The 12645-nt window shown below is 46.4% G+C and overlaps 4 non-coding genes and 3 pseudogenes across 4 annotated transcripts; 5 read left to right on the top strand and 2 right to left on the bottom strand.

The window, feature by feature from the left end:
- Positions 1 to 319: 319 nt before the first annotated feature.
- Positions 320 to 500, bottom strand: LOC144514744 (U2 spliceosomal RNA; annotated as a pseudogene).
- A 1159-nt stretch (positions 501 to 1659) lies between these two features.
- LOC144514742 (U6 spliceosomal RNA) lies at positions 1660 to 1766 on the bottom strand. Its single transcript, XR_013501550.1, has one exon. It is a non-coding gene; the product is annotated as a U6 spliceosomal RNA (small nuclear RNA).
- A 609-nt stretch (positions 1767 to 2375) lies between these two features.
- On the top strand, positions 2376 to 2498 carry LOC144514741 (U5 spliceosomal RNA; annotated as a pseudogene).
- An 8111-nt stretch (positions 2499 to 10609) lies between these two features.
- LOC144514743 (U2 spliceosomal RNA) lies at positions 10610 to 10826 on the top strand (annotated as a pseudogene).
- Positions 10827 to 11256: 430 nt separating this feature from the next.
- LOC144514746 (U5 spliceosomal RNA) lies at positions 11257 to 11373 on the top strand. The gene has a single exon (XR_013501552.1). It is a non-coding gene; the product is annotated as a U5 spliceosomal RNA (small nuclear RNA).
- Positions 11374 to 11657: 284 nt separating this feature from the next.
- On the top strand, positions 11658 to 11848 carry LOC144514740 (U2 spliceosomal RNA). The gene has a single exon (XR_013501549.1). It is a non-coding gene; the product is annotated as a U2 spliceosomal RNA (small nuclear RNA).
- A 423-nt stretch (positions 11849 to 12271) lies between these two features.
- On the top strand, positions 12272 to 12388 carry LOC144514745 (U5 spliceosomal RNA). The gene has a single exon (XR_013501551.1). It is a non-coding gene; the product is annotated as a U5 spliceosomal RNA (small nuclear RNA).
- The last annotated feature ends 257 nt before the right edge of the window (positions 12389 to 12645 follow it).

Here is a 12645-nt window from a genome sequence, read left to right as displayed (position 1 = left end):
GGGAATGAAGAACTTTGACTGATGTGTGCCGGCCCGTACCTATGATTCACTATCAACTGCCTAGGCGTCGGATGAAGCAGGGGAAATCATCGAGAGAACGTTCTTATTCCCTAATCCGAACACCCCTAACCCATTTAATATGTTGTCCCCTGACAGAGGACATATCAGATATTAAACTGATAAGAACAGCGGTTTTTGCCACAACTCCTGGCCATGAATACCGCCAGCCACTGCGACCCATGTCTGTTTTGGTCCAATATCAAATTGAGCGACCGGGCAGCTCAGTGCGTTGCATTAATTGGTTTTCCACAAGACAGAAGAAGGGTGCACCGTTCCCAGCTGTGCTGCAAATACCAGGTCGATGCGTGGAGCGAACGGAGCAAGCCCCTTTTTCAACTCCCATTGCTAAAAATCCATTTAATATGTTGTCCCCTGATAGAGGACATATCAGATATTAAACTGATAAGAACAGATTTTTTTTTAATTTTTTTTATTATTATTATTGACACAAGTTCAAGACACATTTCATAAGGTCTTCACACAATTCACAAAATTTCAGTTACCATTTAAGATACAACGCGATAAATAAATAAGTTACTCTGTATAACTATTTAAAACAGGTGTAGTACAATAAAAGCAATTGTTTTCAGACATAATACAGGTAAGAGTTGTTTTCATAAACATAAAAAGTTGTCATCTTGTGCATGTCATATTGTGTTTAGTGTCCATATTAAAAGTCTTAAGAGAGAGGGCATTGGTTTAAAAGCTCTCTTCAAATATCAGTTGTGCAGGAGCGCAGTGAGTCTCTAACAATGTTAATACCGTTTGAGTCTCTCGGGATCCTGTTACGGTGCTCAGAGGAGACCCTCCCCTTGTTGCTCCTTCCCACCTGCCTCACCCGGAGAGTCAGGTCGCCACTGCTTTGACCTTTTTTTGTGTGGCTCCGGCTCCTTCGTCCGAATGGGCACAGAGGCGATTCTTCTTTGCAGCTGTGTCCTTGGCCTGCCGCTTGCAGCTCGGGCCATTTGGGCCGCTGCTGCAGCCATCTTGATCACAGCTGCGGGGGGGATCTGCATGTGCTTTCTTACCAGCAAGTTTCTGGAGGTCCAAATGGCTTCTTTGATGGCGGCCAGGGTGAGCCACTGATTTGCAAAGTCACGTGCTGGCATCTGTTTCTTTGGGCTCACCCCATACAGCACTAGCTGTGCTGTGAGAACCTCCCTTGCTGGAAAGTACGGGAATTGCAAGGAGCCGGCCATTGCCCACTGGTCTACGGCAGCGCTGCATTCCCAGAGCAAATGCCTCACCGACTCAGGCTCGCCACAACCTGGTAGGGGGCAGGTTGAGTGCGCTGACATGCCCCGGGAGTGCATGACGGACCTGACCGGGAGGATCTCATGAGCCACCATCCATGACAGGTCCCGGAGTCTGTTTGGGAGAGCCGAATGGTTCGTGTTGCGCCAAACAGTTGAGGGCTCTCCAAATGCCAGCCCACGCACTGGACTCACTGGTTCCCGCTCCTGCACAACGGACTCGTTGTTGTAGCCAGAAAGAACTCCGGAAGCTTCGACCCATATGACCTTTCCCGCATGGCAGCGCCAGTGGGACTTTAGTGCAGAGATTCATGTGTTTAACAGCTCGGGGCAACACGTGCAGATCAAAATGTGGTAACGCTTCACGAATTTGCGTGTCATCCTTTCGCAGGGGCCATGCTAATCTTCTCTGTATCGTTCCAATTTTGTCATATGTGCTGCCTGAGCAAGCACATTAAACCTCAGGTGCTGCCTACACTTTAAACCCCTTGTTTTCATACTGACACCTTCACAGCGGTGCAGGCTGGAGGTCCAAATTCTGTAGGTCCAAATTCTGTAGAAGTAAGTACTCTCAAATGTCACAATAGCAAGGGGTGAGGTCTTTCATCCCAAGACATCAATGTCTTCTTGCAATTTGTTTAAACTGCCAGCTAATTCTGTGTCCATGTTTAATTTAAAAAAAGAAAATCCAAAAATGCCCTGACAGTGGCAAGGGGGTGGTGCCCAATTTGCCCTTCAGGTCAGAGGCTGGACTTGGGCCCCAGCTGCCGTTGGTCTCTGATAGCCAGTAGGGGGTGCCACAGCAGATGGTCCAGTGGGCCAGAGTTTGACTTGTGTCTTTTGTTTGGGTAAATGCATAGTTCTGAATTAGGCTCAGCCAACAACTGCCTTGGCTAGATTCTTTAGAAGGGCTCGCTAAGTATGTCCGACCCATTGATTTTGTAGCCAGCAAGAACTCTGGTCACTACACAGGAAGCTTCGATCCTCATGACCTTTCCTGCATGGCAGTGCCAGTGAGTCTTTAGTGCAGAGTTTCATGTCTTTAACAGCTCGGGGCTGTACTTACTCTGGTTTCTCTTCATAACGCACAAGTCTTTCGCCTTTTACTTAAGACTTCCGTGGAGAGGAACACCAATGAGTTGAACCCAATTGTGGAAACCCAAAAAGCTGTCTTTAACCAGCCTTAGGTGCTTCACCATGGAGCGCTTGGGCGGGGGTGCTAAGTAGCAGCTATTGTTATGCCCAATTAAAAGTACTGGACCATGACAAGTGCGAACCGTCCGGGGAGGTTGCGTCGGACAGCAAACAGGTGGTGCTCATCGCTTCTCGGCCTTTTGGTTAAGACTGCGATCACCTCCGGTTAATCGGAAAACTCTGCCTGTTTGTGGCCTTGTTTTCTGTGTTTTTGGAGGATATTGTTACATATTGTTTGAAATTGTTAAATTTTTTTTTGTAATTTGCTCATTCACAAAGGTAAGTAAGTTGCTTAAAAATTTATTTTTGACCTCAAATAGGTCAGTTGAGTGGGGTCTCCACCATGTCAGCCAGCCATGCTGGCATGCGGAGGCGCCACAGTGTCCGTTTTACTTTTAAAGGTAAAGATGGCAATCCATTGGTAATGTCGAGGCTTGACTTTTCCAGGAAGCTAATACAGAGAACGTTACTTTTCCCACCAGAAGATATAAATTGTATTGTTACCCTGCCTTTTAACAAAGGTTTTGATGTAAGCTGCTCTGCCAGTGTTCTCAGAGACTTCTGAACAGATATGAAAATGAAAAACACCAGTTTTCCACTTTCAATGTTGAGAAACTGACTGACAATGCCTTTAAAACAGTCATTGTCAGAATGTTCAATGAGACAGTGAATGCGGATGACATCTGTTTGTGGCTGGGGAGATATTGCACTGTGAAAGGCCAGGCTACCAAGGTGAGAGATGAGGATGGAATCTGGAATTGCGCTTGGAGGGTCCCCATACACCAAGGCCAGGACCCTCAGGGCTTCCAGGGCCTGAAACATCTGCCATCAATGATAGTTCTCGGTAACAACAGAGGCTACATCCACTACCAGGGACAGCCCAAGCTCTGCCGCAAGTGTGGTGAGCATGGGCACCTGGCAGAAGCATGTCAACAGATAATTTGTGGGAAATGTAGAGAAATTGGGCATACCTTTGAGGAGTGTACCAATGGCAGGAAGTGTAATCTTTGTGGAGAAACAAACCACCTCTTCAGAGATTGCCCAAAGTCTTTTGCCAACAAACTGAAAGCAGCAAAAGTAGTCGCAAAGCAACAAAATGGCGGACCAGGTGAACCATTTAGAGAGCTGTTTGAAGAAGCCGAGCTGGGAAATTCAAATCTCCCTCCAAATCCTGTGATTGGAGAACACGAAATGGGTGACGGGGGAGAGGAGGAGGGGCCTGTCAGAGGAGAGTGGTGAGAAAGATGGGGCAGTGCAGGCAGAAGGCGGAGCTAGTCTAGAACATGAAAGTGACCAGTCACAAGGCAATAGCAAGGATGCCTCCCTCCCCAATGCCCAGCCGGCCAAGAGGCCTTTATCAGAAACGTCCTCTGAGTCTCCTGGAGTCGCAGAGAAGAGGGGAAGAGCTGGCAACTCCTCAGACAGTTTATCTGTGGGGGAGCCCAGAGTCTTCCCCCCCAATTCCCCAAATGAGGTCTCTTTCCTAAACATAGCTCTGCAATCAACCCCAAAGGACTCAAACTTAAATGCAACCTTGCAACAAAGGCCCACCCCCAGAGTCCAACCGGGAAATGAAGCTCAAACCCTTCCCTTTTCACCAATAGGAGTGAAGGAAGAGCTCCATTCACAAGCCATTGACTAACTGCCTCTTTTAAGACATTTTAACATTGCAATTCGCCTCTTAGCCCTTTAAAATGTCATACTTGTTATTTATAATCATACTCATGACACTTACCTTCTCAACCATAAATGTGAGAAGTGTGAAGTCGAGAGTTAGAGCCGAGACTGTTTTATCCTTTCTTAACTCTTTGAAGTCGGATGTGTTTTTTAATACAGGAGTGTGGCTTGCCGTTTTTAAACCATTACAGAGATTGGGAGGAGTTATGGCAACAAACATCGATATGGAGCGGATCAAATCAGAACAAAAATGATGGCGTGGCCATTCTAATCAAAAACCCCCCTAGTCTTGGTGAAGGGTAGCACAGTGGTGAGAGATGGCCGGGCACTTTTAGCACACTTGACTTTTATGGGAAGAGATTTTAACGCCTTAAATATTTATGGTTTTAATGATAAAAATGACAGGTATGACCTTTAGAAGACCTGCAGTTCCACATGCTAGGTAGGGCACCACTAGTTGTAGGGGGGAGATTTTAATTGTATTCTAAGCAGGAATGACAGGAAAGGAGCAGGGGAAGATTTTAAAATTGACAAAACATCGGTTTTATTACAGGACATATGCAAAGATTTTAAACTTCTCGACTGTTTTAGAACCATGCATCCCAGAGAGCAAGGCTTCACCTGGTTCAGTGGTGATGGCACCAGAGCCTCTCGCATAGATTACATTTTATCACGCGATTGCCCACCAATGGATGCTAGATTGGAACCCGTTTTCTTTTCAGACCACGCAATGCTTTCCTGCACCCTCTCACTGTCTTCTGAGGTGATATTAGGAAGTGGTCTGTGGAAGCTCAACTGTTCCCTTTAGAGGATAGGGAGTTAGTTAGTCAGTATCGGGAGCAGTACCTCGAGTGGCAGACCCTTCAAGACTTTTACGATACACGTGCACATTGGTGGGAAATGGTAAAAAGACGGACCCAGACCTTCTTTAGACAGGCAGGTAAGAGAAAGAAAGATAGGGACGACAGACGCATGTTGGGACTGCAAAAACGACTCCAGCGGTATTTTTAAAACTAAACCAACAAGGGATGGATCTAAATGAAGACATGAAACAAATTAAAAGAGAGATGTCCCTTTTAGCAGAAATTAAAAGCAAGGGTGTCATTTTAAGAAGCAAAGAAAAAGAAATAGAGGAAGGGGAAAAGTGTACAAGATACTTTCTTTAAGAAAATAGTAAATAAAGGAGGGGGCATTTTAAGCTTAAAAAAAGAAAATGGCTGCACTGCTACAACAACAGAGGAAATCAAAGACACAATTGAAAACTTTTATACAGAACTATATAGAGAAAAAACTGGTTCAACGAGACAGCATGATGGAAGTTTTAAATTTCATTGAGCAAACGGTAGATCGACACAGTGCTTTTTAACCCAGGATTTTACCATTCTAGAGTTAAATGAATGCATCAAGAGTTTTAGAACAGGGAAGTCCCCAGGAGAAGACGGACTTCCCTTAGAATTTTATTTAACATTTTGGGACATTTTAGCACCTGACTTGCTTGATGTTTTTTAGTGATTTTGAAAAACTTGAACAACTTCCTGACAGCTTTAGAGTAGGGATAGTGACCCTCCTTTACAAAGACAAAGACAAGACTGACCTGAGAAATTGGAGACCCATCACACTTTTTAAATTTTGACTGTAAACTTTTTAGTAAACTTTTAGCATCACGCACGTCTTTGTTTTTAGAAGGGCTGATCCACCCGGATCAAGCCTGTGCCATACCAGGGAGGAAGATCACCGACAGCCTCAGTACTGATCCGAGACACCATCTGTTATGCGAGAGACAGAAACATCCGGCTAGTAGTCCTAAATTTAGATTTTGAGAAAGCTTTTGATCGGGTCTCGCACCAATACCTTTTCCAGGTACTGCAAAAAATGGGTTTCCCAAGAAGGTTTATAGCCTGGGTGGGATTGCTGTACCGGGGTATTACCAGCAAATTCCTTGTTAACGGAATCTGACAAAAGCAGTCAATATCAACTGCGGTGTCCGTCAGGGGTGTCCGTTATCTGCCCTCCTTTATGTTATTTGCATCGAGCCACTGGCACAGATCTTGAGAAGGGACAAACAAATCACTGGGGTAGGAGTGCCAGGGAGCGGGGGACTTGCGACAAAGTGCATTTTATATATGGACGATATTAACATTTTATGCACTGACCTTTATCTGTCAACAGGACTCTAGACTTGACCGACTGGTTTGGGCGGGCTTCTGGGTCAAAACTAAATAGAAGCAAGACCCTAGCCCATTTTTTATGGACCGTGGACAGCGACTGAGATGACAGGACTCCCTGACTGTGACCCAGACCGACCAAAAAATACTTGGGGTCAAATTTGATAGGGAGGGGGGGAGGGAAAACAAATTGGCCAGACATGGTAGGGAAAGTTAGGCAGAGACTAGGGTACTGGAGACTTAGAGGACTGACACTAGAAGGAAAGGTTTTAATCATCAAGGCAGTGATTTTACCTTTGCTTTTACTCATCAGCTCTGTTTTTATCCCACCCAGAAAAGTGATTTTAGACCTGAACGAGCCATCTTTTATTTCCTGTGGGGGGTCCAAGTGGGAACGGTTGCAGAGAAGCGTGATGAAGAAGCCAAAGGAGAAAGGAGGGAAAGGAGTGCCGGACCTGTTATTGTTTTTAGGGAGCAGATTTACAGCTATACACATAACAGCAGCCACGGCCCCATCCAGAAATGCTAAGACAGCAGCTATGGCACGGTTCTGATGGGGTCATATCTCAGAAGACTGAAGATTTTACCCTCTGATCTTAAAGTACCTGTGTCTTTTATCCTGCCGCCAACCTATGCTTTTATCCAGACCTTTTAAAAACGTTTTCACCTTGAGCAAGAAGATGTGTGTGTTTTAACAAATCATCGCTCTCTCATTTCAGTTGTGCAGGAGCTGGGAACCAGTGAGTCCAGTGCGTGGGCTGGCATTTGAGAGCCCTCAACTGTTTGGCGCAACACGAACCATTCGGCTCTCCCAAACAGACTCCGGGACCTGTCATGGATGGTGGCTCATGAGATCCTCCCGGTCAGGTCCGTCATGCACTCCCGGGCATGTCAGCGCACTCAACCTGCCCCCGACCAGGTTGTGGCGAGCCTGAGTCGGTGAGGCATTTGCTCTGGGAGTGCAGCGCTGCCGTAGACCAGTGGGCAATGGCCGGCTCCTTGCACTCCCGTACTTACCAGCAAGGGAGGTCCTCACAGCACAGCTAGTGCTGTATGGGGGTGAGCCCAAAGAAACAGATGCCAGCACGTGACTTTGCAAATCAGTGGCTCACCCTGGCCGCCATCAAAGACGCCATTTGGACCTCCAGAAACTTGCTGGTAAGAAAGCACATGCAGATCCCCCCCCGCAGCTGTGATCAAGATGGCTGCAGCAACGGCCCAAATGGCCCGAGCTGCAAGCGGCAGGCCAAGGACACAGCTGCAAAGAAGAATCGCCTGTGCCCATTCGGACGAAGGAGCCGGAGCCACACAAAAAAAGGTCAGCAGCGGCGGCCTGACTCTCCGGGTGAGGCAGGTGGGAAGGAGCAACAAGGGGAGGGTCTCCTCTGAGCACCGTAACAGGATCCCGAGAGACTCAAACGGTATTAACATTGTTAGAGACTCACTGCGCTCCTGCACAACTGATATTTGAAGAGAGCTTTTAAACCAATGCCCTCTCTCTTAAGACTTTTAATATGGACACTAAACACAATATGACATGCACAAGATGACAACTTTTTATGTTTACCTGAAATTTATGAAAACAACTCTTACCTGTATTATGTCTGAAAACAACTGCTTTTATTGTACTACACCTGTTTTAAATAGTTTTACAGAGTAACTTATTTATTTATCACGTTGTATCTTAAATGGTAACTGAAATTTTGTGAATTGTGTGAAGACCTTATGAAATGTGTCTTGAACTTGTGTCAATAATAATAAATAAAATCTGTTCTTATCAGATACTACACTTGATAAAGTGAGAAATTCTCTCTCTTAGAATTTTATTTAACATTTTGCGACATTTTAGCACCTGACTTGCTTGATGTTTTTAGTGATTTTGAAAAACTTGAACAACTTCCTGACAGCTTTAGAGTAGGGATAGTGACCCTCCTTTACAAAGACAAAGACGAGACTGACCTGAGAAATTGGAGACCCATCACACTTTTAAATTTTGACTGTAAACTTTTTAGTAAACTTTTAGCATCACGCACGTCTTTGTTTTTAGAAGGGCTGATCCACCCGGATCAAGCCTGTGCCATACCAGGGAGGAAGATCACCGACAGCCTCGTACTGATCCGAGACACCATCTGTTATGCGAGAGACAGAAACAGCCGGCTAGTAGTCCTAAATTTAGATTTTGAGAAAGCTTTTGATCGGGTCTCGCACCAATACCTTTTCCAGGTACTGCGAAAAATGGGTTTCCCAAGAAGGTTTATAGCCTGGGTGGGATTGCTGTACCGGGGTATTACCAGCAAATTCCTTGTTAACGGGAATCTGACAAAAGCAGTCAATATCAACTGCGGTGTCCGTCAGGGGTGTCCGTTATCTGCCCTCCTTTATGTTATTTGCATCGAGCCACTGGCACAGATCTTGAGAAGGGACAAACAAATCACTGGGGTAGGAGTGCCAGGGAGCGGGGGACTTGCGACAAAGTGCATTTTATATATGGACGATATTAACATTTTATGCACTGACCTTTTATCTGTCAACAGGACTCTAGACTTGACCGACTGGTTTGGGGCGGGCTTCTGGGTCAAAACTAAATAGAAGCAAGACCCTAGCCCATTTTTATGGACCGTGGACAGCGACTGAGATGACAGGACTCCCCCTGACTGTGACCCAGACCGACCAAAAAAATACTTGGGGTCAAATTTGATAGGGAGGGGGGGAGGGAAAACAAATTGGCCAGACATGGTAGGGAAAGTTAGGCAGAGACTAGGGTACTGGAGACTTAGAGGACTGACACTAGAAGGAAAGGTTTTAATCATCAAGGCAGTGATTTTACCTTTGCTTTTACTCATCAGCTCTGTTTTTATCCCACCCAGAAAAGTGATTTTAGACCTGGAACGAGCCATCTTTTTATTTCCTGTGGGGGGTCCAAGTGGGAACGGTTGCAGAGAAGCGTGATGAAGAAGCCAAAGGAGAAAGGAGGGAAAGGAGTGCCGGACCTGTTATTGTTTTTTAGGGAGCAGATTTACAGCTATACACATAACAGCAGCCACGGCCCCATCCAGAAATGCTAAGACAGCAGCTATGGCACGGTTCTGGATGGGGTCATATCTCAGAAGACTGAAGATTTTACCCTCTGATCTTAAAGTACCTGTGTCTTTTATCCTGCCGCCAACCTATGCTTTTATCCAGACCTTTTTAAAACGTTTTCACCTTGAGCAAGAAGATGTGTGTGTTTTAACAAATCATCGCTCTCTCATTTCAGTTGTGCAGGAGCGGGAACCAGTGAGTCCAGTGCGTGGGCTGGCATTTGGAGAGCCCTCAACTGTTTGGCGCAACACGAACCATTCGGCTCTCCCAAACAGACTCCGGGACCTGTCATGGATGGTGGCTCATGAGATCCTCCCGGTCAGGTCCGTCATGCACTCCCGGGGCATGTCAGCGCACTCAACCTGCCCCCCGACCAGGTTGTGGCGAGCCTGAGTCGGTGAGGCATTTGCTCTGGGAGTGCAGCGCTGCCGTAGACCAGTGGGCAATGGCCGGCTCCTTGCAATTCCCGTACTTACCAGCAAGGGAGGTCCTCACAGCACAGCTAGTGCTGTATGGGGGTGAGCCCAAAGAAACAGATGCCAGCACGTGACTTTGCAAATCAGTGGCTCACCCTGGCCGCCATCAAAGACGCCATTTGGACCTCCAGAAACTTGCTGGTAAGAAAGCACATGCAGATCCCCCCGCAGCTGTGATCAAGATGGCTGCAGCAACGGCCCAAATGGCCCGAGCTGCAAGCGCCAGGCCAAGGACACAGCTGCAAAGAAGAATCGCCTCTGTGCCCATTCGGACGAAGGAGCCGGAGCCACACAAAAAAAGGTCAAAGCAGCGGCGGCCTGACTCTCCGGGTGAGGCAGGTGGGAAGGAGCAACAAGGGGAGGGTCTCCTCTGAGCACCGTAACAGGATCCCGAGAGACTCAAAAGGTATTAACATTGTTAGAGACTCACTGCGCTCCTGCACAACTGATATTTGAAGAGAGCTTTTAAACCAAGGCCCTCTCTCTTAAGACTTTTAATATGGACACTAAACACAATATGACATGCACAAGATGACAACTTTTTATGTTTACCTGAAATTTATGAAAACAACTCTTACCTGTATTATGTCTGAAAACAATTGCTTTTATTGTACTACACCTGTTTTAAATAGTTTTACAGAGTAACTTATTTATTTATCACGTTGTATCTTAAATGGTAACTGAAATTTTGTGAATTGTGTGAAGACCTTATGAAATGTGTCTTGAACTTGTGTCAATAATAATAAATAAAAAAAAAAAAAAAAAAATCTGTTCTTATCAGTTTAATATCTGATATGTCCTCTATCAGGGGACAACGTATTAAATGGATTTTTAGCAATGGGAGTTGAAAAAGGGGCTTGCTCCGTTCATTCCACGCATCGACCTGGTATTGCAGCGCCGCCGGGAACGGTGCACCCTTCTTCTGTCTTGTGGAAAACCAAATAATGCACGCTGAGCTGCCCGTCGTTCAATTTGATACCGGACCGAAAGAGACATGCGTCGCAGTGGCTGGCGGACTTCGTGGCCCGGAGTTGTGGCAAGAAGCGCTCGGTTTGACTGAATGATCTGTAAAACCTCATTGGGTTCCTGGTATCAAAACGCTGTTATAATACTCTTAAGACACGACAACTGTGTATTAAGACACGACAACTGGGGTGAAAAACGCAGCAAGATGAAGTCTCACAAAAGTGCAGCGAGATTTGCACTATTGATTGGCAGGAAAAGCAGCAGAGAGAAAATATTGGCCGTGTGGCCTTGGATTTGGAAAGCGGCACACCAAGTGAGGCTTACCGCGAGGGTTTGGACTGGGACGACTAGGGTTTACGGCTGCTCTCGAGTACAGGGCTGTACTTACTCTGGTTTCTCTTCATAACGCACAAGTCTTTCGCCTTTTACTAAAGACTTCCGTGGAGAGGAACACCAATGAGTTGAACCTATTTTTGGTGGGCTCTGCTGTTTGGCTGAGCCTTGTGTACTTGTGAAAAGCAAATAAGCTGTCCTTAACTAGACTTCTGTTGTTATCAGCAGCAGCACAGAAACAGGACACAGAGGGAGCATTGCCATTTGGCTGAACCTTGTCCAATTTTGAAAACCAAACAAGCTGTCTTCAACCAGCCTTAGGTGCTTCACCATGGAGCGCTTGGGCGGGGGTGCTAAGTAGCAGCTATTGTTATGCCCAATTAAAAGTACTGGACCATGACAAGTGCGAACCGTCCGGGGAGGTTGCGTCGGACAGCAAACAGGTGGTGCTCATCGCTTCTCGGCCTTTTGGCTAAGATCAAGTGTAGTATCTGTTCTTATCAGTTTAATATCTGATATGTCCTCTATCAGGGGACAACGTATTAAATGGATTTTTAGCAATGGGAGTTGAAAAAGGGGCTTGCTCCGTTCATTCCACGCATCGACCTGGTATTGCAGCGCCGCCGGGAACGGTGCACCCTTCTTCTGTCTTGTGGAAAACCAAATAATGCACGCTGAGCTGCCCGTCGTTCAATTTGATACCGGACCGAAAGAGACATGCGTCGCAGTGGCTGGCGGACTTCGTGGCCCGGAGTTGTGGCAAGAAGCGCTCGGTTTGACTGAATGATCTGTCAAACCTCATTGGGTTCCTGGTATCAAAACGCTGTTATAATACTCTTAAGACACGACAACTGGGGTGAAAAACGCAGCAGCGAATAAACAGCAAGATGAAGTCTCACAAAAGTGCAGCGAGATTTGCACTATTGATTGGCAGGAAAAGCAGCAGAGAGAAAATATTGGCCGTGTGGCCTTGGATTTGGAAAGCGGCACACCAAGTGAGGCTTACCGCGAGGGTTTGGACTGGGACGACTAGGGTTTACGGCTGCTCTCGAGTACAGGGCTGTACTTACTCTGGTTTCTCTTCATAACGCACAAGTCTTTCGCCTTTTACTAAAGACTTCCGTGGAGAGGAACACCAATGAGTTGAACCTATTTTTGGTGGGCTCTGCTGTTTGGCTGAGCCTTGTGTACTTGTGAAAAGCAAATAAGCTGTCCTTAACTAGACTTCTGTTGTTATCAGCAGCAGCACAGAAACAGGACACAGAGGGAGCATTGCCATTTGGCTGAACCTTGTCCAATTTTGAAAACCAAACAAGCTGTCTTTAACCAGCCTTAGGTGCTTCACCATGGAGCGCTTGGGCGGGGGGTGCTAAGTAGCAGCTATTGTTATGCCCAATTAAAAGTACTGGACCATGACAAGTGCGAACCGTCCGGGGAGGT

Source organism: Sander vitreus, unplaced genomic scaffold, assembly GCF_031162955.1.
Source record: "Sander vitreus isolate 19-12246 unplaced genomic scaffold, sanVit1 ctg683_0, whole genome shotgun sequence".
Taxonomy (NCBI): Eukaryota; Metazoa; Chordata; class Actinopteri; order Perciformes; family Percidae; genus Sander; species Sander vitreus.
Note: the sequence above shows the minus strand (reverse complement) of the source record. Positions and strands in the feature narration are given on the sequence as shown.